Source organism: Camelina sativa, chromosome 12 (genome assembly GCF_030686135.1).
Source record: "Camelina sativa cultivar CO46 ecotype springtype chromosome 12, ASM3068613v1".
NCBI lineage: Eukaryota > Viridiplantae > Streptophyta > Magnoliopsida > Brassicales > Brassicaceae > Camelina > Camelina sativa.
The window spans coordinates 38,639,024-38,666,620 of record NC_141891.1 but is presented as its reverse complement, the minus strand read 5'-3'; the positions used below and the strand labels follow the sequence as shown (position 1 = coordinate 38,666,620).

Sequence of the window (27,597 nt, the reverse complement as noted above, 5' to 3'; positions counted from 1 at the left end):
TACAACTTAGATATGACACACTAAGAAGTAAACAAGTTGAGAAGATATTACACACTTCTCTGATCAAACAAATAGAAAGAAGGGTTTTGATTAAAATGTTTGATGAGAAACAAATGAGAACTACATTGTCTTTTTATAGGAGAAGGGGGACGAAGGAGAAGAGGAGAGAAGGGAGAAATAAATGTCTAGGAAATCATGCAAGAACATTAACTAGGTCAAGCTCATGCACAATACCTAGGAAAATACAAAAGCAATAAATGCAAAGTTTGAACAAGAGAGAAATATAAATTGGACCAAAGCAAAGAGATGGGCTTTGGACCACGAAATGGGGTGACAAAGGGGTCTTGAAAGTGTCACTTAAGCCTCATTAAAAACTTTGTCAAGAAAACCCAATGGGACAAAACTTGAAAAGGAAAAAGAGGGCATAAGCAACACTTAACCCTTCATCGAACACCCTGAGCTGTGAGCATCGTCCAAAAGGTTTGAGCCACGTCTTCTTGCTTCTTGTCCAGCTCCTTGTTTAGTCCATTGATAGCTTGGTTGAACCTCCTGGATTTTGATCTTGTGAGAGGACCCGCCGGAACGATCAACGCTTCCTCCAATACTTCTGTTGGTACAAGTTGTTCTTTGATGCTTCCTCTGGTACAAGCTGCTCATTGGCTACAAGCTGCTCCTTGGCTACATGCTGCTCCTCAGGTTCGTGTGGTTTGGTTGAGCTGGCCATGGTCTCATCATCCTCTCCCACTTGAAAAGGATTTGACCTCAAATCCGAATTATCTGCATAATAAGGGAGAAGATCAGAAACTTTAAAACTACCATTCACTTTGTACTTACCTTGGAGGTCGAGTTGGTAAGCATTGTTGTTGATCCTTTTGAGCACTTTGAATGGTCCATCGATTAGTTTTGACTCCTTTTCAGCTGGAAAATGTTTACTCCTCAAGTGCACCATTAATTGTTCTCCAACCTCAAAGATCATCATAAAACAACCATTGGATTTAAGATCATGCATCAAAAGATCTCCAATTCCGGTTCTCGAAAAGATTTTGGACGAAAGAATTGCTAAATTTGGAGGCTCCTCTTTTGTACCTGCAAAGTTTTCAATACCTTTGGCAAAGATCAAGTGTGTCATTATAGTCATGGATTTACTATAAACATGAAAACATATCTCTGCTTGGCACAAATCATTATCCTTGTAATTTTCTGATTTTTCTTTGAATAAACCTAACCTTTTCCCATGGTTTTCATAATGTAACAAACTGATAATCAAAGCTCTAGAATCATGAGAAACAAATTGGGTTAAGGAATTACTTAGCTGGATAAGGCGTTGGGTATTATTGATGCTCATCATGGTTAATGGAAGTGGATCTGGGGGTTCTTCTTGGATCAGTATGAAGCTGCTGATATCTTGGTGCTCATCTTGATCCAAATCAGGTGGCTTAAATCTTTTATCTCCCAATTTCTTTTCAGTTTTTCTTATCCACTTCATGACTGCTCTAAAATCTGCAATTGGCTCTTTTGACAAAGACAAACGAATCATATCTGTGTGATCTTGGATAAGAGAATCCTTGAGAATAAAAACACTTATCTTATGATTGTTGGATATGAGCACAAGTGTTGCATCAGGTGGTTCATCTTTGAGCGTTGAGGAAGCTTTGACCTTTCCATGCTCATGGTTTACTGATTTAACTTATAAGAACACAAGATCTCCTACATCAAAAGGAAAAATAGAGTTTTAGATTGGAGCATCCTTCAATGATCATAGTTGTTTTTCTGAAATACTTCCAGCTTCTAACTCCAAAATGATAAATCATTTGTTGGCATATATCTGGTGGTTTCTCCTTGATTTGAGCAGAACATGTTTCTTCTCCAAAGTACTTATGCTTCTTCATGTAACATGTTCCTTTCTTAGCAATCATGGGAAAGAACAAGTGCATTATACTTGAAATAGAGAAATCAAAAACATGATCTTTCACAGTTGGTTTCCAAAGCTCATTGAATAGTTTAAACTCAAACAACCCTTTTTCAAGCAAATACCTCATTTTAGAAAAAAGGATTAGCCATCACATGCTCAGATTAAGTTCTAAACAGTTCCACTGCAATACTACACATAGAAACTCTCAAAGAAGAGTTAAATTCATGAGAATTTTCAAAAGAAAATGTTTCAAAAGTTGGAATCATTTTTTCAAAAACAGATTTTGAAACACAAAATTCTTTCACATTTTCTAAACCAAAACGTTTTTCATCTTGAGCAGAAATCATCACAAAAATAATTATGATCTATCCTAACCAAATCAATTTCCTTACAATGCTTTCTTTGATAGCCGCAAAGATATGGCATAGGGACTGGGTTTGGCACAATATTGATCTGCTCCAAATTACTAAACAATGGCAAACTCATTTGTGTTGTTTCTAGTGATTCTTCTTCCTGAACCTGTGAAAAGGAAATAATTCTACTCAGTTGCTTCGGTTCCAAATGGGTTAGTTTTTCAAGCAAAAAATCACATTGGAGAGAAGAAAGATCACACTTAGCTTGAGATAGAGTCATAGGTCCAGTTGGTATAACAACATCATCGTCAGCAATGAATTGACTCATCATGGCTTATTCTCCAAGCTGTTTCTCCTTGATTCCGGGCTGATCTTTTCTTTCAAACTCCTTATTCTCCTTTTCTTGTTCTGCTTGCTTCCATTGTCCTCCATTAGAATCTGTATCTATCTCAACACTTTTGGGAAAAGACAAGTGCATCATACAAGAATTGGAATTTTCTAAGCCTTGATCAATTACTTCCTTGGATTTTGAAAGTGTAGAAGACTTACATTGCTTTGGTTCTCCACTTGGTTCAAGTGATGAATTTAGACTTTGCTCATGAATGAAAATTTGTTCAGGGACCTTCTTTGGTTGAGATGTTGACTTAGCCTTCATCTTCATGGTTTTAATGTACTTGGTTAACGCCTCAAAAAGATCTGATTGTGTCTTAGCCTCTACGGAAGTTGGGATTTTCTTTTGATCTGGGACTAAGGCTGGTTTCTTTTCTGGAACTGCTTGGATTTTGCTATTGGCTTGGGGAGCACAGTGTAGCGGTTGTGGAGCATACTTATTCCTTAGAAGCTTCTTAAGATCTCTCCACAATTTGATATTTGGCTCCTTGTAATACCAACGGTCATCAACTTCTTGCAACCACCATTTGTAAGCGTCTCCAATGAGTTGGGTAAGTGCAAAAGCTAATCTCTCATTTCTATGGATGTTCTTGTAGTAGAACCAATCATCCATGTTTTTCTCCCACTCAAAGTAGTCTCCTTTTCCTGCAAAATTATAGTTTATGAGCAAGTGGAAATTTATAAGAATTCACAGATTTAGATTTGGGAGTGTGAGAAATTTTCAGTTGGCTGCTCCGGGTTGATCTAGATGTGTCGTCTGGTGGCTTGGGTTTAAGATCTTGATGTTGCCTTTGACGTAGAGCACCAAGCTTTTCATCAAGCATTGTTGCCATAGCAGCTGTGATTGATTTCGTAATTCTCCTTTCCAGGCTAGAGGTGGATGACTCTTCTTCTTCTATTGTACCTGAAAACAAATCAAAGATCCAACAAGTAAATATTTCCAAAAACACGCAAATGAAAACGGATCTGGAAAAATATGAAAATGAACTCAAAAATTCTGAAATCAATTTTCAAAAATACAAGACTCCTTGCTGGTTCGAAAACAGTTGATTTTGTAATTTTTGAACGAGTAAAACATTTGATAAAATTCTTGCAAGATGAACAAAAAATCTGAAAAATAAAAAGTGACGATTGGAATTTCAAAATCTGGTTGCAAAGTGGCTCTGATACTACAAGATAGACTCCTGGGTGAGGATCTACTACTCCCAAGAACACACTTTGCAAGGTTTTGGAGAGGGATGAACGAAATGATGAAGATGAAAGGGTGGAAGATGCATCGGAATGGAGAGATGAACGGCGGAGAAGGTGAAGGGGTGGAATTACAGCGGATTGAAGGGGATAACAAAGTGTAGTTCTAAGAGAGATGAAGATCTCTTAGACTACAGGCTTGATTACAACTTAGATATGACACACTAAGAAGTAAACAAGTTGAGAAGATATTACACACTTCTCTGATCAAACAAATAGAAAGAAGGGCTTTGATTAAAATGTTTGATGAGAAACAAATGAGAACTACATTGTATTTTTATAGGAGAAGGGGGACAAAGGAGAAGAGGAGAGAAGGGAGAAATAAATGTCTAGGAAATTATGCAAGAGCATTAACAAGGTCAAGCTCATGCACAATGCCTAGGAAAATACAAAATCAATAAATGCAAAGTTTGAGCAAGAAAGAAATAGAAAATGGGTCAAAGCAAAGAGATTGGCCTTGGACCACGAAATGGGGTGACAAAGGGGCCTTGAAAGTGTCACTTAAGCCTCATTAAAAACCTTGTCAAGAAAACCCAATGGGACAAAACTTGACAAGGAAAAAAGAGTGCATAAGCAACACTTAACCCTTCATCGAACACCCTGAGCTTTGAGCATCGTCCAAATGGTTTGAGCCACGTCTTCTTGCCTCTTATCCAGCTCCTTGATTAGTCCATTGATAGCTTGGTTGAACCTCCTGGATTTTGATCTTGTGAGAGGACCCGCCGGAACGATCAACGCTTGCTCCAATGCTTCCGTTGGTACAAGCTGCTCCTCTGATGCTTCCTCTGGTACAAGCTGCTCCTATGGTACAAGCTGCTCCTATGGTACAAGCTACTCCTTGGCTATAAGCTGCTCCTCGGCTACAAGCTATTCCTCAGGTTTGTGTGGTTTGGTTGAGCTGGCCATGGTCTCATCAATCCCACACCATCGGACCCCGACCTTTGCATAGCATCAAACTTCCTCTTCTGCCCCTGCGCAGGCTTGCCGCCCTTGCTAGGAACAGACTGTGACTTAGTCCTCTTCGGCTGCACCAGAGGACTGACCACCACTACCTGTGACCTCAAGTTATCTTCTATCCCAGCTGCAACCTCTACCAGCTCTGCTCTCGAAGCATAGCTCCTCACTCTACACCGAGTCTTCAAGTCATCACGCAGAGCCAACAAGAACCTCCACACCTGAGCCGACTCTGGCTCCAAAGCCCGACCTGCATAACCCACAAGCCGACTGAACTCTGCATCCAGCTTCCTCACGGTACGGTTACCCTGAGTCAGTCCCAAGAACCGCGCCTCCATACGATCAAGTGCCTCCTGCGGAAAATACTTGGCATCGAACTCCCTCACGAAGTCCCTCAGAGTCATCTCACGCTGCACTCTCCGTGCCATCACCGACCTCCACCAGACCTTCGCATCCCCCGAAAGGTAGTGCGCTGCCAAGTCTACCCGATAGTGGTCTGGACACCAAAGCGTCTGGAAAATACCCTCCATTAAGGATCCGTGCCACCCGAGAAAGATCCCGCACCCACCTGACAGCTGCACCAGCATTTGAAAATACTGAGCATCCACTACCTTGGCCCCCGGCTGCACACCTGCCTGCACACCAACCACAGGCTGCACCGCTGGAACCTACCCACCAACCACTGGCGGCACCACTGGAACCTGCCTACCAACCTATGGCGGCACTGCTGGAACCTGCCCACCAACCTCTGGCGGCACATCTACTTGAAGTCGCTCCAACACTTAAGCTAGCAAGCCCATCAGGACATCCTTCCTACCTGGAGCACCCTCCGCTGCAACCCCCACTCCCGGGGCAACATCATGACCGACACCGGGCCTATCAGCCCTGCCGCCACCCAAACCAGCCTGGTCTCCAAACACTATAGGATGAACCTGTGACTCTGCCACCTCCTCACTGGCCATGCTCTGGGTCACACTCTCACTGGCCTCGGGAACCTGACCCCGTCCCTGACCATGCCCATGACCACGACCACGACCACGCCGGCGACCAACAACATCCTCACCTCTAACCATATGTACACCAAGAACAGAAGGCTAAGCAAACAAAACGACTACTAGCTACACAAGGAACACAACTTACCGTGGAATCACAAAGTAGGCTCGAAGAGGATGTTCTAGGACCCCATGCCACACACAAGCATACAATCCAACATCCAACACAAAGCACACAACGAACCCGTACCTAGAACCGTATGGGCTCTGATACCAAACTGAAACGACCCGACCCATTTTATATATATATATCATATTATCTAGTGATCCTATACTCACTAGCAACCTACCCCAATCACTAACAACAGCGGATAACATTCATAGTCCAATAACCAATAATAATTAAGAAAGAACATGATATCAATCCAACAACAATCCATCACATAAACAAATCATAAACCAGCAGTCCTAACAATCGTTCTAGACCACTAAGTTCCACTCTAGCATCCTAACACAGAAACAGAGCAAACAACCGAGTCTCTAGAATATCCTCCTCTTCATAGCCTTGATTCCACGATCACATTTTGCCTTTACCTGCGCCACAACACAAAAGAGAGGCGTAAGTATTACCAGAAATACTTAGTGAGGCAATTCTCCCATCTACTGGGCTATACACACAAGCAATGAGATCTCTGATGCCACAAACAATAACTATAAAACAAACCAGGAACATGCACCAAGCAACACAACATAAACCGGTTTCTGCAAAAGGGTGTCGACCGACACCAGGTGGTGTCGATCGACACTGGTCATCTGGTGTCGACCGACACCACAACTGGTGTCGACCGACACCTGCTCGACACTCCTAAACCCCTAACAGTGTCGACCGACACCTCGACATGGTGTCAACCGACACTCGCTAAGCCTCTGAGTCGTCCTCGCGTTGGCGTCGACCGACACCGATGTCGAGCATCGATTTCCTTCAAACAGAACCTCTGAAACTCGCCTCCAAGCTTCTCCTTTCCGTCCCATACGATCCCATGAACGAATCCAAGCCTCAGGAGTCACGAAAATCTCATAAACAACCACATAACACACAATTCACAGAAACAAAGATCTCAGCTTAGATAAGCCGTGGTCATGCACTCACATTTGCCAATCAATGAGGAAATCGACCAACCCACAACCAGAAACCTCCACAGCAAGCTCCCTCCACGTCCTTAGCCTCAGATCTCACTCCCCAAGCACAGATCTCTCAAGAACAAGCAAGGAAACTCACAAGAACTCACTGAAAGCTTTTCTCTCTTTCTTTTTCTCTATGAAACGAGAAACGGCTGAGAAAGAAAGAGAAGTTGATTTTTTCCCAATTAAAGTCAAGTTTAGGGCTTTCCCAATGAAACAATAAGTTGTTGTTTTATGTGTTTTAGTTTAAGTTTGATTCAGTCAATTGAATAAGTCTTGATTTCCTGGTTTGTAGGAAGTAAGTACTAGTAGTTGCAGTTCTTTTAGGATCTAGTTTGTTTAAGCTCTTTGGTCTATTTAAGAGACAAAGAAGCATTCAGAGTTTAATAAGAGAAAACGACGAGTACCTTTCAGATCCTATTTAGCTTTGTTCTGCTTTAATTTCAACACCCAAAACCAAACATCCAAACCGGAGAATTAGAATCGAACCGGTAACACATTCTCACCAAATTCCCAAAATTTGGATCGCTGGTGCTACAATTTGATTTTAAAAGAATTTTTATATATAATGATGTAGGGCGCCAGATTCTTAGAGTAAGAGTTGAAAGAAACCTTATTATATTATGTCATCTAATAATAAAGTAAAGTTTTCTTTGGAAAGCTCTAAAAGATTGTCATTTGATGCTCTTTTCTTTCACAAGTATCATTTTGTTTCTTTTAATTTTTAGCGTAATAAATTTATTCAATTGAATTTACATAATATATTTTTCGCTTAACAAATAATTTGATGATTAAATAGTTTAAGGATATAATATTATAATATTTGGGTTGTATAGGATAATGTCGAGTAATAATTGGCTGTTTTATTTCCACACTTTAATATAAATAATTCACATGATCTTGATATTACATTATTTTATTTCATTTAAAATCCATTTAAAATAAACTAAAGTATATTTTAATAATATAATTTCTAAATCACTAAATGAGAATTGAATATATTTTTTTGATAAAGAGATAACTGCATATATTTCTGTTTAATGAGAGAAATGAATGTATATTTAAATTCATGATTTGATTATCTAAGATGCCCGTTCATAGATTTATAATATATAACTCTTGAATATATTTAAAACAATAGACAATTTTAGTTATTAATTCACAATAATGTATTTTTATAAACCTGACAAATTTTTTATTAACTTTTCTGTTCCATCTCATCAATCTCATATTTTGTACTAACTCTCATTTTTGTAATTTTCATAATATTTATAAACAAAAACAATGTAAACTAAATTTGTTGGTAGCACGGAGTGACTACTAGTAATTAATATAAAACAATTTTGGATAAATAAACATAAGGGTTTATGATAGTTCAAAGGAAGGAACAATGAAAACAGAAAAATTCGTGAGCTCCAAGTAAAAAGATGAAGAAACAGAAACATAGGAGAACAAAGGAAGTTTTATGCTGTTTGGTGTAATCACATGTTCTTAGTAGAGATTTTTCTTCGGGGGGGGGGGGGGGGGGTGTATTCAACTTGACATTTTAAGTGATTTGTGTGAAATTTACAAATTCTATGTTATTCAATCATGGATTTTAAAAACTCTATTAAAATCCACTGTTATTGAACTGATGATTTAAAAATCTACTTTAAAATCCATTAAAATCCCTTGTTATTGAACTGATGATTTAAAAATCTACTTTAAAATTCACTGTTATTCAAAACAGTTTTGTAGATTAGGATTTTAATAATCTTTAGGATTCTAGAGGATTCTGGAGGATGTGTTTAGTCAAAAATACAGAAATCCAAATCTCATGGTTTTAGGTGGGATTTGAAAGAATTTTACAGAAAATCATATGAACTTCCCTAAAATCTATCAAAATTCTAAATTTCCTAAATCCCATCAAATTCTCCAAAATCATTATTTGAATACACCCCCCGTCTTCTTTCAGTATAATAATAGCAATCTGAATAGATTTGTTAATGATTAAATTAGGGTAAACATCAAAACCCTAATTTACTTGATGATTTTCTTGCCGCTCTTAGTCTCAAGTATTTCCTTTTCTTTTGCACAATTAGATATATCAAAAAGTTAATAAAACGACTACAAATGGAAAATTTCTAATTCCATATTTTCCATAATTTCGCTAGATGTTAGTTTATAGAAAACAACAAATAAAAATGGAAAATTTGAACCTGATAAATACTCAACAACAACGACACTATCAAACATAACATTGATTCGCCCAAGATTTACTCTCTGTTCCTCATTGTTTCTTCATCGTTTTGTTTCGCTTCTGATTTCTCTCTAATATTTTCAATTAACGACGACGCAATGACAGAGACCGAGACTTTCTTGCCTCTTACGAAACGCATGAGATTTAATGAGGAACCAGAAAAAGCCCTAGTGGTTGCGTCTGCGACAAAGACGGTTACCGTTCCAGGCAATCTCAAGTACAAAGGAGTGGTTCAGCAGCAGAACGGTCACTGGGGGGCTCAGATCTGCGCAGACAACAAAAGGATTTGGCTTGGAACTTTCAAATCCGCTGCTGAAGCCGCCACCGCTTACGATAGCGCATCCATCAAACTCCCGAGTTTCGATGCCAACTCGCACCGGAACTTCCCTTGGTCTGACCTCACTGTCCACGAACGGGAATTCCAAGATACCTACGAATTAGAAGCTGTGTTAAACATGATCAGAGACGGTTCTTACCAGCACAAGTTCAGAGACTTTCTCAAACTCCGACCTCAGATGGTGGCGCGTATCAACGTCGGTGGATCAAAACAAGTCAGAGGAGAAGCAGATCAAGAATCGGACAAGTGCTTCTCTTGCACGCAGCTTTTTCAGAAGGTGTTGACACCGAGCGATGTAGGGAAAGTGAATAGGCTTGTGATACCTAAGAAGTACGCAGTGAAGTATATGCCTTGCATAAACGAGAAATTAGAAGAGGGCGAGTGTAACGCCCCCGAACCGCTCTATGACCACTAAGGCCATCAGGCAGCCACGGGACGCCACATGCGGAACTGTGCCGAGGTGATCCGGCCGAGGGACGGAAGCTGCAGACTTCCCGACCGGTCCTCCCTAGCACAATCCCACCCGCAACCGAGGTTACTTAGGCTTTTCAACCCTCGCGGCCTGGTGCGTTGTGTTGGCCCGGACAAGGCCGAGTATCATTTGCAACTTGCCATGCTTTCCTGAAAACCGAATATATCACTTTAATAAAATATTTCCTCGAAAATAAATCATCAAAGTAATATATATAAGTAGTCGGAAAACTTTACACTTATTTGAAAATATAGGGTTTTACAAGAAACACCAGAAAACCCTATCCGGTACCCTAACGTTTGCTCCGGCTCTAGACTCACTTAAGCTTCCCTGCAAGACCAACAACAAAGAGTCATGAGTAATCTAGGATTACTCAGTGAGTCCGGGTACCCCCCTTTTATCCTAGACAGGATACTTCTTCCTTTCCCAAGCCGACTACCCCGGCAACCAAAGAAAGCTAGCAAGCCACAAAGCTAGCGAAACATCAAAGCAACGCAACAAAAGCTATAGCGGAAGCTTTCAGTCTACTACCAATAACCACGCAACAGAGATTAGATCATCACGATCTTTCTCAAACAATTCCATCCTGCCTCCAGCAGAGGAAAACAATTCTTAAGCCACAAGAGAAAACCACTTGGGTCTTAAACTCGCGTCTCCCACACGCAACTTACTAAGACGTCTAATTCCAAGACTCTTAGGCATCACACAACTTTCTAAGACGTCCAGCATAAAACGCTTAGTCTTCACCATAACACGCAACATGCAACATGCAAAGACGACTAGACATAAATACGAAACACTCAATACTCTAGACTCTTTACACCTAGGGCCCTGTCGAAAAATCTGTTCCGTTCCATCACCTTCTTCATGCCGAGACCACAAAGTTCTCCGGCATAAAACCCACAAATAGCTACATCGTCATGTAGCGGTTACGATGGTAGCTAGCCAACCGTAACTATGTCCCCGCGTGAGTGGCCGTTGGGAACCCACGCGTGACACCCCCATCTGGAACAGAAAATCGACCCACTACTCTAGCTAAAGACTCAAGAAACGAAATTCAAGAGGCCAAGCTAGACTATACCACTCCACCATAATCCACGTCTTGATGACTCGAGCACCATAGCAAGAAGTCAAGCAAGAACACCACACAATTAATCAACAAGAAGCAAGAAAATATATATTTCAAGCAACTTAAGATTATTTTCCGCGCATGCAACCCATTTAAGCGACTTAAGCATAAAAATGCAACAAGTCTTTTTACGCATGCAACCCATCCACTTTCTCCTTCTTTAAATTCTTAAGCCCAAATTGGTGCATGTAGGTCCAATTACTTTAACCGCTTAAATCCCTTAAGCCAGTCATGCATGAAAGCCAACCGAATAGGTCGCTTAAACCCTTAAGCCCAAAATTTGCATGCAACCATCTTTAACCAAGATCATGCCTTATGATGCAAACCGCTTCACCAAATAAGTCATGCATGAACTCACTTTCAAGCAGACTTGTTATATCTCAACTCCTCCGAGTTTGATCACGCATGCAATAACTTCAACCAAAACAACATGCATTGACTCTACATGCTTACCACAGACTCACCTTTTGCGCGTCAACGGTTTTTCCCTCGGACTTCACTGCACCACACGATCAGACAGCTTCTTCCCTTGATCACCTCGATCCGCAACCAACCCTTGGCACCAACGCTTCTCCCCCGATCTTTTTCTCGATCGCTCACGACCTCTCTCTCCACAATCCTTTCGACACAATGTCGATGATCTCTATCTCTCTCAATGATCCCCTCTTATTTCTCTCTCGAAATAACTTAAGAGTTTTTCGAGTGCTTTTATGCTAAACACCCAAATGAGGTCGTTTGCCTTGTATTTATAGGCAAAACTTTGAGGCTTCTCCCTTAATGCTCTTCGACAAGTGTCACTTACACCCCTTGCATGTGCTGCGTGAATCTCACCTCCAATGAGAGCTCGCCATTAAGCCACTAATCCCCCTTGTATTAGTGCATGAAAACTCCTCCATTAGTGCATGTAAAACTTCTTATTAGTGCATGCCTCTTAATCAAGTCTTAATCTTACCTCTTAGCCAATAAGACTCCGCCATATCCCCTTAATCAGCTTGATTAAGTTGATCCTCCACTATCTCCCTTAATCACTTGGAATTTTTAATTCCTCCACTAATCCCACTTTAAATAAAATAATCCTCCCACTTTGCTTAATCCTCATTGGTCAAGATTTGAGAAAAATAAATTCTCTCCCAAATACTCGATCCTTCGTCCGGCACCTTCGACTACGTGTCTCGGACATCTCGACATTCTTTCTCGGGTCATCGGCAATTCCTTGGGCTCTCAACAATTTTCTCGAGTACTCGGCAACTCCTCTCGGGTACTCGGCAATTCCCCTCGGGTACTCGACATTCCCTCCGACACTCGGTAATTTCCTCGAGCCTCGACAATTTTCTCGAGTACTCGGCAATTCCCCTCGGGTACTCGACATTCCCTCCGACACTCGGTAATTTCCTCGAGCCTCGACGATTTTCTCGAGTACTCGGCAACTTCCTCGAGCCTCGACAATTCTCTCGAGTACTCGGTAACTTCCTCGACGAATTTTCTCGACCTTCCCGACGAATTTTCTCGACGAGTTTTCTCGACTCCTGATCGGTCTTAGGGTCTCGGTCGTGCATCCGGTTACTCCGGTCATGGCTCGGCCATTCCTCGACTTATGAATATTTTCTCGGGCTTTTCTCGGCCATTCCCCTTTGTTTTCCTTCTTCTTCTTTCTTAGCTCCTTTCCAGGCTATTTCCCCGATCCTTTATTTTAAGATTTCTATTCCCGGTGAGGGTCACTACAGCGAGATTGGAGGAGCTGTGGAAGATGTGGAGATTGTGTTTGACGACAGAACAATGAGACAATGGAAGTTTAAGTATTCTTTCTGGAAAAGTAGCCAGAGCATTGTCTTCACCAGAGGATTGAATGCATTCGTCAAGGAGAAGAATCTCAAGGAGAAGGATATTATCGTCTTTTACGATTGCGATGTCCCGAGCGATGCCAAGACATTAGAAGGCCAAAGCAAGAACTTCAAGATGATCGATGTTCATTACTTTTCAGGCAACGGTTTCATGGTTCCTGAGGAAGTCAGTAAGACGGCTCAGGAGAGTTCTGGTGAAGAAATGAAGACAGGAAACCTCTTTAGCTCAAAGTTAGAAGATGAAGAACCCAAATCAGAGGAGAACAACTATGCTGTTTGGAATTTTAAGAGATTTTTTTCATGGTTCCTGAGGAAGTAAACATAACGGTTCATGATAGTTGAGAGGAAGGAATAATGAAAACAGAAAAAATCGTGAGCTCTAAGTTAAAAGATGAAGAAACCAAAACAGAGGAGAACAACTATGCTGTTTGGTGTACGGATCCAATGTTCTTAGGGAATTTTAAGAGATGTTTTTCTTCTTTCTGTTTAGATTTGAAATAATCAATTCTTGTTGAACTGCAACACTTTTAAAGATTTAGTAACTAATATAATACAATACTGATTCTGTTGGAAGCAACTCTCTTTATATCATATCATCTGTTTTTAATGAAAACAAAAAGAGTAAGACAAGACTAGAACTCTCTTTGAACTTAATCGGGATCATGAGATAGTTACAACAAATTGTGTCTTGTTCCGCTTGATACGTCGTTAAGTCCTCAAAAGAGCCTTTCTTAAAAGTTAATCTTTCTTTGCACCTAGGTTAGTAGTCTATATACTTTAAAAGAATCTAGAACTAACTGGTTTCTATCCTTATCAATCCAAGATGATTAGATGACCATGTTAAGCAACTATAGACTCATTAAAACAAAACAGAAACACCAAAGAAACAAACAGATAGATTCGTATAGTTAACCAAGAAATACTAGATTAATCATGAAAACGAATCTCTTGGCCTTGTGAGACTTTCCAAGAATCTTATCAAACCTATAACAAATTGCTAATATTTTCATCAGTGGAGACAAAAGAGGCTAATAAATACGAATCAAACAATATTGAATGAAATAGCTGACAGAAGAAAAATAACGAAAATATATATAGCTTCAAAAATCAAGCTAGAGTTTTTCACTAACCATTGTTGATTTCTTCAAAATTTTAGGGCTCTCTAAAATTAGTGTGGGAGGATGATGAGAGGCGAGAAACAAAAAAAGAGATATATAATATATAACTTTTTTTTTCTTTCTTTTTTTGTGAGAATATACGAGAAGGTTTAGTCTAACTTTTACTCACGTGTGAGTTTATTTGATATATTTTGGTGAAAATTATATATGATTAATGACAGTTATAAATATTATCTTGTAGAAAAATTAAAATTACTATTACAGCCAAACTTTTATATCTGATGCACCAAAATTTTTAAAAAAAATATAAAAAACAGTTGTGCTAAAAAATCAAATCTGATCAAAAGAATCATGGATTTAAATGGACGTCAAGGAGAGGCGGATCGGACATTCGAACTGGTGACCTTGCATATACGGCCAGACAAACGAAACACTTTTTGAATCATAAATTAATCTTGTTTTCTCATATTTAATTGACAGCCACCATCTACGAAATCATGTTTTTTTCCATTGTTTTCTTACTTTTCATATTCTTTCTCGTCATTTTTATTGTCAAATTTTTATGATAATTGTCATTATTACTTTTACTGTCTGATTCTTCGTTATACTCTTCTTCTTCCTCTTACTCATCTGCTTTCTCACATTCTTCCACTTAATAACTTGTTAACCCATCAAACTCCAAGATCAAAATCATTGCCTATTTTCTCATAAAATTTTATGGATCAGCATAGTCACCACATGCACTCAATTATTGATATTTTCACCTGTATACTTAATCGGTTTTAGATCCACTGATGTGTCAGTATTTTATAGGTTTTGACCATAGTTTTTAGGATTGTTTTGAGTCTTTTTCCTAGGTCCAAGTGTGCTTTTAGAGTCCTTTTAGTCTTTTGTGAGTCTTTACAGGTCCTAGGTGACTTTGGAAGGAATCTGAGCGTTTTGGGGATGAAAACATGCATCTGGAGCCAATTGGTTGAAGACTGATCGAGCTAGAAAGCAGATGGAGTGAGAGCAAAAAAACGTTCCGGATCGACTGATCCTTTCGAGATCGACCATTCCCGTCCACGACGCAACTTTTCCTTATTTGTTTTAAACCGACTTTTAGGGTTTTATTTTGATATTTAAGTTAGAGGCACGGCCTCCAGAGACATAAGCATTATTTTCTGAGACTATTTTATATTGAGAGCAAAGGGAGAAGATCTCTAATCCTTCTTGACACTTTGGAGAAGATTTCTAAACCCTATTTTTCTATTCTTTTGTAATTCAATTATATTATCTTCATCATTTCTTTAGCTCAAAGTTAGAAGATGAAGAACCCAAATCAGAGGAGAACAACTATGCTGTTTGGAATTTTAAGAGATTTTTTTCATGGTTCCTGAGGAAGTAAACATAACGGTTCATGATAGTTGAGAGGAAGGAATAATGAAAACAGAAAAAATCGTGAGCTCTAAGTTAAAAGATGAAGAAACCAAAACAGAGGAGAACAACTATGCTGTTTGGTGTACGGATCCAATGTTCTTAGGGAATTTTAAGAGATGTTTTTCTTCTTTCTGTTTAGATTTGAAATAATCAATTCTTGTTGAACTGCAACACTTTTAAAGATTTAGTAACTAATATAATACAATACTGATTCTGTTGGAAGCAACTCTCTTTATATCATATCATCTGTTTTTAATGAAAACAAAAAGAGTAAGACAAGACTAGAACTCTCTTTGAACTTAATCGGGATCATGAGATAGTTACAACAAATTGTGTCTTGTTCCGCTTGATACGTCGTTAAGTCCTCAAAAGAGCCTTTCTTAAAAGTTAATCTTTCTTTGCACCTAGGTTAGTAGTCTATATACTTTAAAAGAATCTAGAACTAACTGGTTTCTATCCTTATCAATCCAAGATGATTAGATGACCATGTTAAGCAACTATAGACTCATTAAAACAAAACAGAAACACCAAAGAAACAAACAGATAGATTCGTATAGTTAACCAAGAAATACTAGATTAATCATGAAAACGAATCTCTTGGCCTTGTGAGACTTTCCAAGAATCTTATCAAACCTATAACAAATTGCTAATATTTTCATCAGTGGAGACAAAAGAGGCTAATAAATACGAATCAAACAATATTGAATGAAATAGCTGACAGAAGAAAAATAACGAAAATATATATAGCTTCAAAAATCAAGCTAGAGTTTTTCACTAACCATTGTTGATTTCTTCAAAATTTTAGGGCTCTCTAAAATTAGTGTGGGAGGATGATGAGAGGCGAGAAACAAAAAAAGAGATATATAATATATAACTTTTTTTTTCTTTCTTTTTTTGTGAGAATATACGAGAAGGTTTAGTCTAACTTTTACTCACGTGTGAGTTTATTTGATATATTTTGGTGAAAATTATATATGATTAATGACAGTTATAAATATTATCTTGTAGAAAAATTAAAATTACTATTACAGCCAAACTTTTATATCTGATGCACCAAAATTTTTTAAAAAAATATAAAAAACAGTTGTGCTAAAAAATCAAATCTGATCAAAAGAATCATGGATTTAAATGGACGTCCAGGAGAGGCGGATCGGACATTCGAACTGGTGACCTTGCATATACGGCCAGACAAACGAAACACTTTTTGAATCATAAATTAATCTTGTTTTCTCATATTTAATTGACAGCCACCATCTACGAAATCATGTTTTTTTCCATTGTTTTCTTACTTTTCATATTCTTTCTCGTCATTTTTATTGTCAAATTTTTATGATAATTGTCATTATTACTTTTACTGTCTGATTCTTCGTTATACTCTTCTTCTTCCTCTTACTCATCTGCTTTCTCACATTCTTCCACTTAATAACTTGTTAACCCATCAAACTCCAAGATCAAAATCATTGCCTATTTTCTCATAAAATTTTATGGATCAGCATAGTCACCACATGCACTCAATTATTGATATTTTCACCTGTATACTTAATCGGTTTTAGATCCACTGATGTGTCAGTATTTTATAGGTTTTGACCATAGTTTTTAGGATTGTTTTGAGTCTTTTTCCTAGGTCCAAGTGTGCTTTTAGAGTCCTTTTAGTCTTTTGTGAGTCTTTACAGGTCCTAGGTGACTTTGGAAGGAATCTGAGCGTTTTGGGGATGAAAACATGCATCTGGAGCCAATTGGTTGAAGACTGATCGAGCTAGAAAGCAGATGGAGTGAGAGCAAAAAAACGTTCCGGATCGACTGATCCTTTCGAGATCGACCATTCCCGTCCACGACGCAACTTTTCCTTATTTGTTTTAAACCGACTTTTAGGGTTTTATTTTGATATTTAAGTTAGAGGCACGGCCTCCAGAGACATAAGCATTATTTTCTGAGACTATTTTATATTGAGAGCAAAGGGAGAAGATCTCTAATCCTTCTTGACACTTTGGAGAAGATTTCTAAACCCTATTTTTCTATTCTTTTGTAATTCAATTATATTATCTTCATCATTTCTTTAGCTCAAAGTTAGAAGATGAAGAACCCAAATCAGAGGAGAACAACTATGCTGTTTGGAATTTTAAGAGATTTTTTTCATGGTTCCTGAGGAAGTAAACATAACGGTTCATGATAGTTGAGAGGAAGGAATAATGAAAACAGAAAAAATCGTGAGCTCTAAGTTAAAAGATGAAGAAACCAAAACAGAGGAGAACAACTATGCTGTTTGGTGTACGGATCCAATGTTCTTAGGGAATTTTAAGAGATGTTTTTCTTCTTTCTGTTTAGATTTGAAATAATCAATTCTTGTTGAACTGCAACACTTTTAAAGATTTAGTAACTAATATAATACAATACTGATTCTGTTGGAAGCAACTCTCTTTATATCATATCATCTGTTTTTAATGAAAACAAAAAGAGTAAGACAAGACTAGAACTCTCTTTGAACTTAATCGGGATCATGAGATAGTTACAACAAATTGTGTCTTGTTCCGCTTGATACGTCGTTAAGTCCTCAAAAGAGCCTTTCTTAAAAGTTAATCTTTCTTTGCACCTAGGTTAGTAGTCTATATACTTTAAAAGAATCTAGAACTAACTGGTTTCTATCCTTATCAATCCAAGATGATTAGATGACCATGTTAAGCAACTATAGACTCATTAAAACAAAACAGAAACACCAAAGAAACAAACAGATAGATTCGTATAGTTAACCAAGAAATACTAGATTAATCATGAAAACGAATCTCTTGGCCTTGTGAGACTTTCCAAGAATCTTATCAAACCTATAACAAATTGCTAATATTTTCATCAGTGGAGACAAAAGAGGCTAATAAATACGAATCAAACAATATTGAATGAAATAGCTGACAGAAGAAAAATAACGAAAATATATATAGCTTCAAAAATCAAGCTAGAGTTTTTCACTAACCATTGTTGATTTCTTCAAAATTTTAGGGCTCTCTAAAATTAGTGTGGGAGGATGATGAGAGGCGAGAAACAAAAAAAGAGATATATAATATATAACTTTTTTTTTCTTTCTTTTTTTGTGAGAATATACGAGAAGGTTTAGTCTAACTTTTACTCACGTGTGAGTTTATTTGATATATTTTGGTGAAAATTATATATGATTAATGACAGTTATAAATATTATCTTGTAGAAAAATTAAAATTACTATTACAGCCAAACTTTTATATCTGATGCACCAAAATTTTTAAAAAAAATATAAAAAACAGTTGTGCTAAAAAATCAAATCTGATCAAAAGAATCATGGATTTAAATGGACGTCCAGGAGAGGCGGATCGGACATTCGAACTGGTGACCTTGCATATACGGCCAGACAAACGAAACACTTTTTGAATCATAAATTAATCTTGTTTTCTCATATTTAATTGACAGCCACCATCTACGAAATCATGTTTTTTTCCATTGTTTTCTTACTTTTCATATTCTTTCTCGTCATTTTTATTGTCAAATTTTTATGATAATTGTCATTATTACTTTTACTGTCTGATTCTTCGTTATACTCTTCTTCTTCCTCTTACTCATCTGCTTTCTCACATTCTTCCACTTAATAACTTGTTAACCCATCAAACTCCAAGATCAAAATCATTGCCTATTTTCTCATAAAATTTTATGGATCAGCATAGTCACCACATGCACTCAATTATTGATATTTTCACCTGTATACTTAATCGGTTTTAGATCCACTGATGTGTCAGTATTTTATAGGTTTTGACCATAGTTTTTAGGATTGTTTTGAGTCTTTTTCCTAGGTCCAAGTGTGCTTTTAGAGTCCTTTTAGTCTTTTGTGAGTCTTTACAGGTCCTAGGTGACTTTGGAAGGAATCTGAGCGTTTTGGGGATGAAAACATGCATCTGGAGCCAATTGGTTGAAGACTGATCGAGCTAGAAAGCAGATGGAGTGAGAGCAAAAAAACGTTCCGGATCGACTGATCCTTTCGAGATCGACCATTCCCGTCCACGACGCAACTTTTCCTTATTTGTTTTAAACCGACTTTTAGGGTTTTATTTTGATATTTAAGTTAGAGGCACGGCCTCCAGAGACATAAGCATTATTTTCTGAGACTATTTTATATTGAGAGCAAAGGGAGAAGATCTCTAATCCTTCTTGACACTTTGGAGAAGATTTCTAAACCCTATTTTTCTATTCTTTTGTAATTCAATTATATTATCTTCATCATTTCTTTAGCTCAAAGTTAGAAGATGAAGAACCCAAATCAGAGGAGAACAACTATGCTGTTTGGAATTTTAAGAGATTTTTTTCATGGTTCCTGAGGAAGTAAACATAACGGTTCATGATAGTTGAGAGGAAGGAATAATGAAAACAGAAAAAATCGTGAGCTCTAAGTTAAAAGATGAAGAAACCAAAACAGAGGAGAACAACTATGCTGTTTGGTGTACGGATCCAATGTTCTTAGGGAATTTTAAGAGATGTTTTTCTTCTTTCTGTTTAGATTTGAAATAATCAATTCTTGTTGAACTGCAACACTTTTAAAGATTTAGTAACTAATATAATACAATACTGATTCTGTTGGAAGCAACTCTCTTTATATCATATCATCTGTTTTTAATGAAAACAAAAAGAGTAAGACAAGACTAGAACTCTCTTTGAACTTAATCGGGATCATGAGATAGTTACAACAAATTGTGTCTTGTTCCGCTTGATACGTCGTTAAGTCCTCAAAAGAGCCTTTCTTAAAAGTTAATCTTTCTTTGCACCTAGGTTAGTAGTCTATATACTTTAAAAGAATCTAGAACTAACTGGTTTCTATCCTTATCAATCCAAGATGATTAGATGACCATGTTAAGCAACTATAGACTCATTAAAACAAAACAGAAACACCAAAGAAACAAACAGATAGATTCGTATAGTTAACCAAGAAATACTAGATTAATCATGAAAACGAATCTCTTGGCCTTGTGAGACTTTCCAAGAATCTTATCAAACCTATAACAAATTGCTAATATTTTCATCAGTGGAGACAAAAGAGGCTAATAAATACGAATCAAACAATATTGAATGAAATAGCTGACAGAAGAAAAATAACGAAAATATATATAGCTTCAAAAATCAAGCTAGAGTTTTTCACTAACCATTGTTGATTTCTTCAAAATTTTAGGGCTCTCTAAAATTAGTGTGGGAGGATGATGAGAGGCGAGAAACAAAAAAAGAGATATATAATATATAACTTTTTTTTTCTTTCTTTTTTTGTGAGAATATACGAGAAGGTTTAGTCTAACTTTTACTCACGTGTGAGTTTATTTGATATATTTTGGTGAAAATTATATATGATTAATGACAGTTATAAATATTATCTTGTAGAAAAATTAAAATTACTATTACAGCCAAACTTTTATATCTGATGCACCAAAATTTTTAAAAAAAATATAAAAAACAGTTGTGCTAAAAAATCAAATCTGATCAAAAGAATCATGGATTTAAATGGACGTCCAGGAGAGGCGGATCGGACATTCGAACTGGTGACCTTGCATATACGGCCAGACAAACGAAACACTTTTTGAATCATAAATTAATCTTGTTTTCTCATATTTAATTGACAGCCACCATCTACGAAATCATGTTTTTTTCCATTGTTTTCTTACTTTTCATATTCTTTCTCGTCATTTTTATTGTCAAATTTTTATGATAATTGTCATTATTACTTTTACTGTCTGATTCTTCGTTATACTCTTCTTCTTCCTCTTACTCATCTGCTTTCTCACATTCTTCCACTTAATAACTTGTTAACCCATCAAACTCCAAGATCAAAATCATTGCCTATTTTCTCATAAAATTTTATGGATCAGCATAGTCACCACATGCACTCAATTATTGATATTTTCACCTGTATACTTAATCGGTTTTAGATCCACTGATGTGTCAGTATTTTATAGGTTTTGACCATAGTTTTTAGGATTGTTTTGAGTCTTTTTCCTAGGTCCAAGTGTGCTTTTAGAGTCCTTTTAGTCTTTTGTGAGTCTTTACAGGTCCTAGGTGACTTTGGAAGGAATCTGAGCGTTTTGGGGATGAAAACATGCATCTGGAGCCAATTGGTTGAAGACTGATCGAGCTAGAAAGCAGATGGAGTGAGAGCAAAAAAACGTTCCGGATCGACTGATCCTTTCGAGATCGACCATTCCCGTCCACGACGCAACTTTTCCTTATTTGTTTTAAACCGACTTTTAGGGTTTTATTTTGATATTTAAGTTAGAGGCACGGCCTCCAGAGACATAAGCATTATTTTCTGAGACTATTTTATATTGAGAGCAAAGGGAGAAGATCTCTAATCCTTCTTGACACTTTGGAGAAGATTTCTAAACCCTATTTTTCTATTCTTTTGTAATTCAATTATATTATCTTCATCATTGATTTGCTGTTTCTGTTTCTCTATGGCTGAGTAGTTTCACTGTTGGGTTTAGGGTTTCAGAAAGGGTTTTTATGATTTATTGATGCTAGATTTGTTAGATTTGGGATTGATCTGTTGAGTTCTTCATCTATTGTTGTTCTTAATGCTTAAGCTTGACTGATCACCTAGATTAAGATCTTAGGTTTAATTCATCTAGGCATCAAAAGTGTTGTTGAATTGCTTGAAAAGAACATAGGTGAGCAAGGTTATCCTTAGCCAACGACAGTTGAAGTTGGGGCACCTTGTGAACATAATCAAACTTGAACTTATTGCTTGCTAGGATTGTTTAGATTCAAACGACGGTTTAGAGTTTTATCAATTCCTTGCATAGATAGCTAATGCTGCGACAGTAGGTTAGTTTTACATTTGAGATTTGAGTTCAAGAACGGTGTTTAATGCTATCCCAATTTATTATCTAATTTCGTGGTCATGTCCCCTAACTGATTCCCTGCGCCCAATATTTCCTTTTTGATTTAGAACCAACTTATTTACTTTCCGTTTTTGATTAGTTACTTTATTCACAAAACTTCCTCTTTTGTCTTAGCTATATTTAATCTACATAATTTCATAGTGTAATTGTTTGGTCCCTGTGGATTCGATCCTGAAGTGTTACAACGATACCACTAGATCGTGGTGGAGTACACATTAGGTTTTAATTGACCTGTTGATCAATTTGGCGCCGTTGCCGGGGACCAAAACGATTGCCTTTGAGATTTTAGAATTGAAAATAGTCTAAGATTTATTTTTGTTTTTACTAATTATTTTTTTTTTTTTTGTAGATAATTAAAAAAAAGTGAAAAATATTTTTGGGGCCATGGATTGCGATGATTGGCTACAAGAAGAGGAGATCATATTTGATGAAGACATTCTAGATGAGCCTTATGTGGAGCCACCGTTCGATGAGTGTGTTCTTACACCAGATCAAAAAGTTAAGTTGGATGAGCTTTACATGGAGCATCCAACAACGATAAGGAGAAACTTAGCAGCAATGATCCGGTTGAATCTCATCTCACATCGAGCAGTACTTGAAGGGAGGGAGCCCACTTTCACAGAGATTAGGGAAGCTCATGCTTGCAAAGAGGTAATATATTGGGTTCCACCAAGCCAAATAGAAGGTACATGCGTTTCCACCCTTGAAATTCATGATTTTGAGGATATTCACATGCCATGCATTGAAGATGTGACTTCTAGTTTGGATACTCCATTGCTCATTGATGAATGCTATGATTTGATATGTGAGTCTCAACGTCTAGATATCTTAAGAGCAGAAAAACTTGCTAGGGATTATCATGAAATATGTTTTGATATTGAATATCATTGTGCTTTGAATGTTCATGATCTTGAGTTTGAGTTTTCAATGCCTGATGTATCTAGCTCTCTACTTGAAGAATCTTACCTAGGGTGTGTTCTTGATATTGGTACAATTTTGCATGAAACAAAAGACCCTCAGGTGGATTATATGAATGAGGATATTGTGTTTTATGAAATTAATGGTGATGAAGTTAATTATTTTGTGAAAACCTCGTTTGAACCTGAAATTGACTTTATTTTTTCATTAAATGCATTTTGATCCTCATGAGCATCCAACCATCAAGGAATATTTCAAAGTATATGCTACATTTGTAGTAAACTTCCTAGATGTGAATTTTATTGTTTTGCATGGATAATTGTGTGTTACTTGACACATATTGTTTATTGCATTAACAAGAGAATGACTAAAGGTCCATTGGCTCAGCCTTTTGATACACATGATTAACATTTTGTGCTGAGCGATCAAGCTATAGACCTTAAACAAGCGCTTATGGGAGGCAACCCATGGGGTTTGTGCTGGCTTACCCTTTAATTTTTATTTTTCTTAGGATTTTGTTTTTGTTTTTAGGATTTATTACGGTGAAATCACGTCTGGTGTTAAGTGTTTTCAGGAACAGGTTCCAAACGCAGAAGATGCGAAATTATTTGTTCCAGGAGCTTCGGATCGATCGATCCTCCTTAAAGATCGACCGATCCCGTTGGTTTGCTGTGGGTATCCCCAAGTTCAATAATATTGCAGATCGGTCGATTCCACCCTGAGTTTGGTCGATTCCATCACCACCCTTGCCAACACCACTCCAACACCAGATGCGAGATCACCGGTTTTTGTTTCATTTCCTTTCTTTTTCTTTTTCATTTTTCTTATTTTCTTTGTCGGATTCATTCTTTTCTTGGCTTTGCTTTCACACTAGGACAGTGTGAAGTAAGTCCGGGGGAGGGATGTCTCCAAGTTACTAATGTCGTTTTCTTTGGTTGTTTCTTTTGATTTTTTCTTTTATTTGAGTCAGTTTGTCGTGTCTAAAAAAAAAAAAATGGGAAGCTATGATCTATTTTAGGAATTTCTGCTTTAATCTAACACTATTATGATTACTTTTGTACCTCTGATTTGGAATGAAGCTTGGAATGAACATGAGCAGTCTCAACACGCCCCAAAAGACACTCGCCAAGGAGAACAATAGGTTGAACCAGAAATTGTCTCTAGCTTTGACTTAACCGGATTTAATTTCTTACCTTTGGGCTTGGTATACATCGGACAAGACTCCTCCCTTAAGCAATACAAGACATGCATCTCCTCACAAAGTATGCTTCCTCTCTCTCTTCCCTTCAATACTCAATAAAAAAAAAAAAAAAAGAGGATATAGGTAATAAAGAAGTGAGCCAAGGGGTGTGTGTAAACCCGTGCATCTTTCAGAATTCATGGAAACGTGTCCCAAAAGGAAAAGAGCAAAGGATTGATAAATAAAATAAAATGATACCCTAGAAAATTAGGGAGAAATCAATCCTTTGGAAGTGAGAAAAGAGAGAGAGAAAAGGGAGCATATGAAGGAGGTCTTGGGCGATAAGAGGTTGAAGGAGTCAAAAGTTCAATGATCGATACTCCCATGGTAAGACCGCACCTTTTTACTAATCTGATGTAGAGAGACAACGATGGGGAGAATGAAGGTTCTCTAAGGCTGTGGAGTTCAGAGTAGGGAGTGTTGATCCTAATCATGGGCAGAGTACAAAAAGTAGTTCTCAGTTTGATGTGATGAAGAGTGCAAAGAAGAAGTTCCCAAGAATATGTGAGTTTCCACTTTCAAACATTTTCTCTGTTCTTGAGTTTTTGTTTGTTCTTGCTTGAGGACAAGCAAAGATTCAAGTCCGAGGGAATTGATGTGTCTGTATTTTATAGGTTTTGACCATAGTTTTTAGGATTGTTTTGAGTCTTTTCCTAGGTCCAAGTGTGCTTTTAGAGTCCTTTTAGTCTTTTGTGAGTCTTTACAGGTCCTAGGTGACTTTGGAAGGAATCTGAGCGTTTTGGGGATGAAAACATGCATCTGGAGCCAATTGGTTGAAGACTGATCGAGCTAGAAGGCAGATGGAGTGAGAGCAAAAAAACGTTCCGGATCGACTGATCCTTTCGAGATCGACCATTCCCGTCCACGACGCAACTTTTCCTTATTTGTTTTAAACCGACTTTTAGGGTTTTCTTTTGATATTTAAGTTAGAGGCACGGCCTCTAGAGACATAAGCATTATTTTCTAAGACTATTTTGTATTGAGAGCAAAGGGAGAAGATCTCTAGTCCTTCTTGACACTTTGGAGAAGATTTCTAAACCCTATTTTTCTATTCTTTTGCAATTCAATTATGTTATCTTCATCATTGATTTGCTGTTTCTGTTTCTCTATGGCTGAGTAGTTTCACTGTTGGATTTAGGGTTTCAGAAAGGGTTTTTATGATTTATTGATGCTAGATTTATTAGATTTGGGATTGATCTGTTGAGTTCTTCATCTATTTTTGTTCTTAATGCTTAAGCTAGACTGATCACCTAGATTAAGATCTTAGGTTTAATTCATCTAGGCATCAAAAGTGTTGTTGAATTGCTTGAAAAGAACATAGGTGAGCAAGGTGATCCTTAGCCAACGAGAGTTGAAGTTGGGGCACCTTGTGAACATAATCAAACTTGAACTTATTGCTTGCTAGGATTGTTTAGATTCAAACGACGGTTTAGAGTTTTATCAATTCCTTGCATAGACAGCTAATGATGCGACAGTAGGTTAGTTTTACATTTGAGATTTGAGTTCAAGAACGGTGTTTAATGCTATCCCAATTTATCATCTAATTTCGTGGTCATGTCCCCTAACTGATTCCCTGCGCCCAATATTTCCTTTTTGATTTAGAACCAACTTATTTACTTTCCGTTTTTGATTAGTTACTTTATTCACAAAACTTCCTCTTTTGTCTTAGCTATATTTAATCTACATAATTTAATAGTGTAATTGTTTGGTCCATGTGGATTCGATCCTGAAGTGTTACAACGATACCACTAGATCGTGGTGGAGTACACATTATGTTTTAATTGACCTGTTGATCATCCACATGCATTGAAACTTCTTGAACCAAAATCTTAATACTATAAAATTGCAAATTACTTGCAGAGAGAGTAATATGAACACATGTATAGCTAATAAAAAGTGTGTTCGTCGTCGATCCTTTTTCTTTAAACCTCAAAAATTAACTCAAACAACATCAAATCAAGGGTCTTGCGACGTCAATCCTTCAAGTTTGCTGCTCATTCGTAGTAGGAAGCATATTAGTCTTATTTATATTGGTTCTCAGCCATTGTCTAAAAATTTTATAGCCAATGTAGGATGTTGTACATACACTTATTTATAAGTTTTTTAATATAAAAATTTTACATAATTTCAAAAATGTTAAATATCGAGATATTTGATTTTGATTGGTCGTTTTAATAATTTTAATATAGAAAAAAACTTATAAATTTTAAATATGTTAATCAGTGACATGTCGAATCCCGATAGGTTGTTTAAAACCCTATGTAGACGTCATAAGGAGCTTATAGCTCCAACTTATTAGTATAAATAATTATAATATTTTAAACTTTAAAATTTGGACGGCTGGTAAATCAAGCTTCCTGCTCATTCATAGTTAGCATATTAGTCTTATTTATAATGGTTCTCAGCCATTGTCTAAAACATTTCTAGCCTTTGTGGGACGTTCTACATTCACTTATTTATAAGTATTTTGATATAGAAATTTTAGATAATTTTAAAAATGTTAAATATTGAGATGTCTGATCCCGATTGGATTAAAAAAAAATCTGAATAATTATAAAATTTTAAACTTTTTAAATTTTAAAATTTGGACTGTAATCAAGCTTCCTGCTCATTTATAGTTGAAAGCATATTAGTTTTATTTATAATGGTTAGCCAATGTGGGACGTTGTACATTCACTTATTTATAAGTATTTTGATATAAAAATTTTACATAATTTCAAAAATGTTAAATATTGAGATGTCTGATCCCGATTGGTTATTAAAAGAAATCTGAATATACAAAATCCTGGAAATTTTAAAAAATGTTTATTAATGACATGTCTAATCCCTATTAGTTGTTTTAAATCTCATGTAGACAGTTTTAGGAGCTTATAGCTTCTACTTTTATACTTTTATTAGTATAGATTGTGACATTTGGCATTTTCTTATAGAGACACCTGTCATCCTTTATTTCTATTTT

General features: G+C 36.9%; 2 pseudogenes; one reads left to right on the top strand and one right to left on the bottom strand.

The window, feature by feature from the left end:
- Nucleotides 1–443: 443 nt before the first annotated feature.
- On the bottom strand, nucleotides 444–2,596 carry LOC147933307 (uncharacterized; annotated as a pseudogene).
- A 6,684-nt stretch (nucleotides 2,597–9,280) lies between these two features.
- Nucleotides 9,281–13,368, top strand: LOC104733933 (AP2/ERF and B3 domain-containing transcription factor At1g50680 pseudogene; annotated as a pseudogene).
- The last annotated feature ends 14,229 nt before the right edge of the window (nucleotides 13,369–27,597 follow it).